Below are 6,848 nucleotides of genomic sequence, written 5' to 3'. Positions count from 1 at the left end.
CGGTTCTGTAAATCTTTCTCACATACGCTCTTTGATATATCACAGTCGTAATTTACCGAGGTCAGTGGCGGCGCCAGACTCTACATTTGGGGGGGGGGGGGGGGGGGGGTTAAGAATTGGGGGGCAAGGAAATATATATATATATATTTTTGAGGGGCAGTCAAAATAAATTTTTAAGCCCGTGTACGGAAATAAGCCACCAGAGCAACTAGAAGACTAGCATTAATCGTTTTTATGAATGAGAAATGTATCAAACAGCAGAATGGGTGTATAACAAATTAATGTATAACAAACGTGTAACAAGACGTTGGCTGCATAAATGCATGTGTGGTGCGTTTCGTCTAAAGTACCAATGTTTATAATGCTTTTATTGGTCCAAAATTTGTCCACATTGTATCAATCTAAACAGCGAATAAATTAAACACAAAGAGTTGGGAGAAAACGGGGGGGGGGGACTTGGGCCCCTCCCCCGTATAGCGCCGCCACCAACTTCATACATGTTTTCAAGGGTGCATTAAAAGAAAATGATGCATTATTTTTGTTTACTTCAAGAGTTTACAATGGGGGGGGGGGGGGGGGGGTACTGACATCCGCTTATTGTTAATGAACAATCCCCACTTGGGCCCCAACAGCACTTTTCGCAGTATTGGTCACGCTTGCTTAGCGTTTGGAGGTTTTTTGGTCTTGGTTAATAATGGATCCCCATACCATTTTCGAGTTTTATCTTAATTTGGTTCTTTTTATTGCTTAGTTGCAACGTTATTCACTTTTGAATGACACATCAAGCGGAACATCCACCGACGTTTAGTTTAATTATTTCTTCAAATATGTCAATTGATTGGCTGCTAGACAATAATTTGTGCGCAAACTTAAAGCCCCTTTTCATAAGGTTGCAAAAGCCCAAAATCACACTAAAGCAATTTTTTTTTGTTTCAACAAAACAGTCAAATCGAAAATTCGTTGGGAGAAAAAAAAATCCATTTTTTGAAGAGCACAGAATAGCCTACATATCTTCAAAGTATAAATATTCCCCATACAAAAACCAAATTTATTTTATGTACCTTGATCGCATCATGTGTGCACCCCGTCCCGAATCGCCATATTCAAAACGTTATTTCATTTTTTTTAATTAAACGCACAAAAAGGCAACAATAATTGACAATCTACCAAGGGTGTCATTTCTTTTAGTTTATTTCTTTGTTATTCTTTACAACCTATTGACATACAGACGTTTTTACCAATTCCTTACAAAACAATACCGACAATGGATTACAGATGAGGACATATGTTAATAATTCACGATTTCCTGAATACAATAAATTAATAATACACCTGTTAATTAAATTCTCCCTATGCAACATGATTCCACTTGTTTTGTCAACAACTCCATCTCAATCATGACCGAGTATATAAGCGGAATGACAGAGCCACCCAATGCTGATCTGTGGCAGTCAAAGTGATTGGATTGGTGGGATTTAAAGAGCAACCGCCGTTGATTGGTCAAGTGCCCTCAGTTGACTAACAAAAGTCAGGTATAAGATAGGTGAGTAGAAGCTAATAGCAACATTTTATTATAACAATAAACATTTTAATTTGTTTTGAAGCAATTGAATTTGGACATTGTGAACTTTAGCTTAAATATACCTTTAAAAAGTAAGAACATTATAGGCTTGAGGTGCAAAACATAACATAGCAATAAGAGTAAAGCTGGTTTCTTTGAATTTCACTTTTTGCGACTTAATAAATTAAATAGGAATCAGGGGACAGCCCCCCCCCCAAAAAAAAAATCAACATTCATAATCATAGATGATTGATTTAAAGTATTGTAAGCACTCATTATCTTTTATTGATTTACCTATTATGTGAATACAATTTTTGATATAAGGCAAGTTCAGCACTCGGTACACATTGCGTTTATCCTTTTGTTGGGTTAATTAAACTGCAAATAAAATGAAAAGACACCAATAAACCACCAATAAACACAAAGTGAACAAAGAACGTTAATTACATGTATTAGTAAAATTGTGCAATAAAATATATCACAAAAGCATAAACGCAAATATATTTTGAGTGCTGTCACCTGTTGCTATGCATTAAAGAAATTTCTCCATGGAAAAAAAGAACCATTTCAATTTTATTTTGATGTAAGACTTAAAGTGCCTCTCTAAGACTGGTGAAATATAACGGGGGGGGGGTCTTTTACCTTCCTAAAATATTTTCCAACACTTAGGTGAACAGGAGTTACTTAACAATTCCCAGTGATTCCTTAAATTTAAAGTGAAAATTCTATTGAAAGTAAAAAAATTATATTTAGTTTAAAATTGGAAAGAAAGTCACGTTTTAGTATTAACTATAAGGTTAATAATTGTCTGTTGCAGTTTTTATATCAGATTTAAGATATTTTAGAGGCATGGATAATTTAATGTCTAAAAAGTAGGCTTCTTCTATTTTTTTTAATGTTGTTGCCTGATTGAAAAATATTAATAACTTCAATATTCTGACACTTAAGTTTGAAAGACACATTTTTCAATAACGTTATCTAAAATCGCATTTCGGAACATTGTCCAGTGCAAAAGCAAGTCTACACTCCACTTTGAAATTATACACCATTCTTATTATAATGTTCTTCTTGAGGGGATGAGTGGGAAGGTAGCTAGCCATCTCTGTATATGCTGAGCGCTGCGTTGATGAAAGCTTGGAGGATCTACAAAGAAAGAAAAAAACAAAAAAACTATAAACTAAAATATTCAGAGCTCTCTATAAAATAGTTACTTTTTATGCATTAATTCACAAAGAAAAATAATGGTGTATCAGTCTTAGCATGGCTTCATTGGTATACACCTATGGTTAGAGATTTTATTAATAAATTACTGCATCTTTTCTGCTAACTCTTAAGAAACCAGACAGTGACAGTCGACTCTCGTTAATACAAACAGTGTTAATACAAATTCTGGTTATAGAAAACAAAGCCTTGTTCCCGACTTGTGAATGTGCAGTGAATAAGTCCAGCATTCCACTTAATACAAAAATTCTGATAGAACAAATATTCTGGCTAGATCCGGCTGATGTTTGTATGGACGAAAGTCGACTGCACTCTTATTTGAGCAAAATTCACCTCGGGAATCAGTAATGGGAAGCCCAGCAAGCAGGATCGTCAGTTCATCTGTCGGTCCTCCTCCCTGCTTCCGGTTCCTCGGTTTTGTCTTGATGCGATGGTTTCAAATTGGAGCTACATCCTCTCGCCCTCACCGACTGGAAGCAGCCTCTTCATCCAGCCAGCTCTATGCCTGTCAGTGCTCCTTTGCTGAAATATAAAAAAAATAAAGGGGAAAGGAAACTTTGAATTAAAAAAATAAAGCAATACTCCACTGCACCAACACTCTTTGTGGAAGAACATCAAAAAGATTGCAAGATCACCCATTTTGATTCGTTCTGTTCGACTTGCTGCAGTTTACTTTTCAGTACATGTAAACTCACCTCAAGAATCGGTAATGGGAAGCCCAGCAAGCAGGTCATCCGTTCATCTGTTGGTCCTCCTCCCTGCTTCCGGCTCCTAGGTTGGGTGTGTGACGAGGCTGTTAGGGTCCATTTTTCGTCCTGCTAAAGCAGCCTGCTTATCCATTCTGTCTCAACTTTTAGATCCTCCTTGTCTGTGATGAAAGCTGCGAATCTTTCCCAAGTGAACAGGGGTGAGAAAACAGCTGGGCCTAGCCCATTGTTACTGAAGTGAAACATTCAAATGCATCTAATAATTATGTTTCAGCTTAAATGTATTAGAGATGCCACCCAAAAATGCTACTTCAGTGTTTTCATTATTTCGTGTTTTTTTTAATAGACACGATTATTTGTTGTAATGCACAAAAATGTGCCGCGCTGATCGTGCCTTGAAAACCGCATAATAACTCGCACTGTAAACGAACATTAAAGAAATTCATATGATATTAAGATGACGAAAAAAACTCATTCAATAATTAACCCTAACGATCCCCAACCAGCCAAACTCCATAAGGGTTTGATGGATTCCAGCTGTTTGTGTACAGTTTAATAGCACAGGGTGTTGGAATTTAGGATGAGGAAGGTTCCAAGTATCACCCTAGGGGGTTAGGATTGTTTTTGCCATAAGGTCTTTTTGAAAGCGAACTTCTCGAATTATGTGCAGCAATTTCCGTAATTTTTTTGCAGGCGAACATAGTAGTTCTACGAAAAAATACTTTAAACCGTTGAAGTTGCTGTAAATTTCGTCAATTTTTTTCAACAGTTTTATTTTTCGATTTTAATACTGTTGTGATTTTGCCTTAATGTCCGTCATTTTGTTTTTCTACCGTAATTTTCTCGTTTGGCAAAACTTCGTTTTTCGACTGTTTGACTGTGTAGCATCGGTTGCTGCCGATCATAATTTTCGATATTTGTAGTCAAAGTTTGTATTGCGTCAAAGGCAGGAAAAGGTTCTTTTTTGCCGTATATTTTCCCGACATTTTTATTTTTTCGTCGCTTTGTTTTCGTTATTCCCATAACCGATTTTTTTTCCATTTTCGTCATACTCGTATATTTCAGTTCGGTCTTGCAGTAAACTAAAACGGTGAAAATAACGCTGATTTCAGGTATTATTTTTCCATGATCCCGCTTAAACTTTTTGCCGTAAATTTCGTATTCTACTCGTTTCTGATTTTTGCTGCTTGCTACCGTTTTTTGCCCCAAAGAATTGCAGTCCAGAAAAAAACACTGATTTTCAAGTAATATTTGTAGTACAAGATCAAGTTTTCTTTTACCAAAGAGACATCAGCCTGTTGAAGGGTCCCTTTTTCGTCCTAACAAAGCAGCCTCCTCGTCCGGTCTGTCTCAACTTTTAGATCCTCATTTTCTTTAATGAAAGCTGCGAATCTTTTCCTAAGTGAACAGGGCTAACGAAAATACTAGGCCTAGCCCATTGTTACTGAGGTGAACCATTCCAATGCAGCCAATAATTATCTAACCCTGTAACCTGTCATGGTTAATAACACAATTGGAATCAACGATTCTATCCATGCATGTTTACAATGTTTACTTCAGTGTTTTCATTATTTACTGTTTTAAAAACAGACACGATTATTAATTATAAGGCATAAAATGCGCCGCGCTGATAATGGAGGGTTGCCTTGGAAACCACAAAATAACTAACACTGTAAATGAACATAAAATAAATCCATATGACGAAATGCCATCTTCATCCTTGCCGATCTCACCACATCGGACCTACATTACCATACGGCAGAAGGGTTACATGTTAATCTAATTTACAAAAAAAACCACCAAGGAAACATAATGTTGCATGTGACTGTATGTCGCATGTCTTACAGAAATATCTCATGGATATTCATGGTAAGTGCTGTATACTCATAACCGCACAGAGATTTGATTTTGACTGATGATATTAAAACTGTCACTCATTTATGGTATAAGCTGTCACTTTTGCTGCCGCTGCGCTGTTATTTTGGCCGTAAGCTTAGATCCCAAGAGGATGTTTTCAGGAGGAAACCAACCAAGTACCAAGTAAACTCTGCTTTCCTCCTTAAATAACGCAGCACTGATGTCAAGTCTCATTCCGAGCCGATGCTGGATGATCGGACTTACGTTATCAAAGGTCAAAGTAAGACTAAAACGAGTTACGAAAGGATAACATATAAATTAATAATTATGTGTCCCTGCCGATTGCTCCAAATCGGACTTACATAAAATTGTGATGTATAAGGTTGAAACAAATTAAAAGAACATGAAGAAATGTCGCATGCATTAAACATGTCGCATGTCTTACAGCCCCGTTTTTTTTCACAAGCGTTTTTTGCTTACAGTACGCTTTACTCATTCACATCGCATACCTTGGTTTTGCCATAAGTTCTTTCGGAAGATACACTTCTCGAAGATGTGTATGGCAATTTCCGTTCGTTGACGAATGTACTTTTTTAAAGACGTGGTGGGATTCAGCTGGAAAATGTCTTAATTATGTCTGATCTTACCTGTAACCTGTCGTGGTTAAATTAAATTAATGTCATATTGGAAATTAAACGATTCTACCAATGTTTACAATACTTACTTCGATGTTGTTGTTGTTTACTCTTCTAAAACAGACACGATTATTTGTTATAATGCACACAACATACACAGATAATGGCAGGTTGCCTTGGAAACCGCAAAATCATGAACTGACGCTGTAAACGAAGAATAAAGAAATTCATGACTTTAAGATGACAAAATGCCATCTTCATATCCCTGCCGATCCTTCCAAATCGGACTTACATTAAAACATGGCGGAAGAAGGGTTACACGTTGGCCCTATACCTAAATTCAACAAGGGAAATAACATTACTGCATGTGACTATAAAGGTGTCGCATGTCTCACAATAACTCCTTTGGATTTTAAAAGTCACCAGATTCTTTAATTAATAATTATGTTCACCTGCCGATCTTTCCAAATCGGACTTACATAAATGATGCATAAACAATTACAAGAACGTGAAAAAATATGTCGCAAGCAACATTGCAGATACGTCTCACAGCCATTTTCTTACGCTTTGTTTAGATATATTATTTTACTCGTATACATTTATACAACTGTTTTTGCCATGAGATCTTTCTGAACACAAGTTTTTAGAAGATGTGCAGTAATTTCCGTTATTTTCGTATAGGCGAAGAAACTTAGTCCTTCTAAAAACTGTTGCTGTAAAATTCGTCAATTTCTTTCTCAACAGGTTATTTTTGGCCCGAGATGGTGATTATTTTGCTGTTGTTAAATGCCGACATAACTTTAAAGGAAAAGTTCTCGCTATGTGCAGCAATATCCGTTATGTCCATATACAATGTAACACTTAATT

The 6,848-nt window shown here is 36.4% G+C and overlaps 1 long non-coding RNA gene across 1 annotated transcript; it reads right to left on the bottom strand.

The window, feature by feature from the left end:
• Window positions 1-2,626: 2,626 nt before the first annotated feature.
• LOC119740438 lies at window positions 2,627-3,730 on the bottom strand. Its single transcript, XR_005272678.1, has 3 exons — window positions 3,478-3,730; window positions 3,116-3,304; window positions 2,627-2,704 (listed from the first exon to the last, which is right to left on the bottom strand). It is a non-coding gene; the product is annotated as an uncharacterized LOC119740438 (long non-coding RNA).
• Between the last annotated feature and the right edge of the window lie 3,118 nt (window positions 3,731-6,848).

The sequence above is a fragment of the Patiria miniata genome, unplaced genomic scaffold (assembly GCF_015706575.1).
Source record: "Patiria miniata isolate m_02_andy unplaced genomic scaffold, ASM1570657v1 HiC_scaffold_5, whole genome shotgun sequence".
Lineage (NCBI taxonomy): Eukaryota > Metazoa > Echinodermata > Asteroidea > Valvatida > Asterinidae > Patiria > Patiria miniata.
This window is presented reverse-complemented; position numbering and strand designations above follow the sequence as displayed.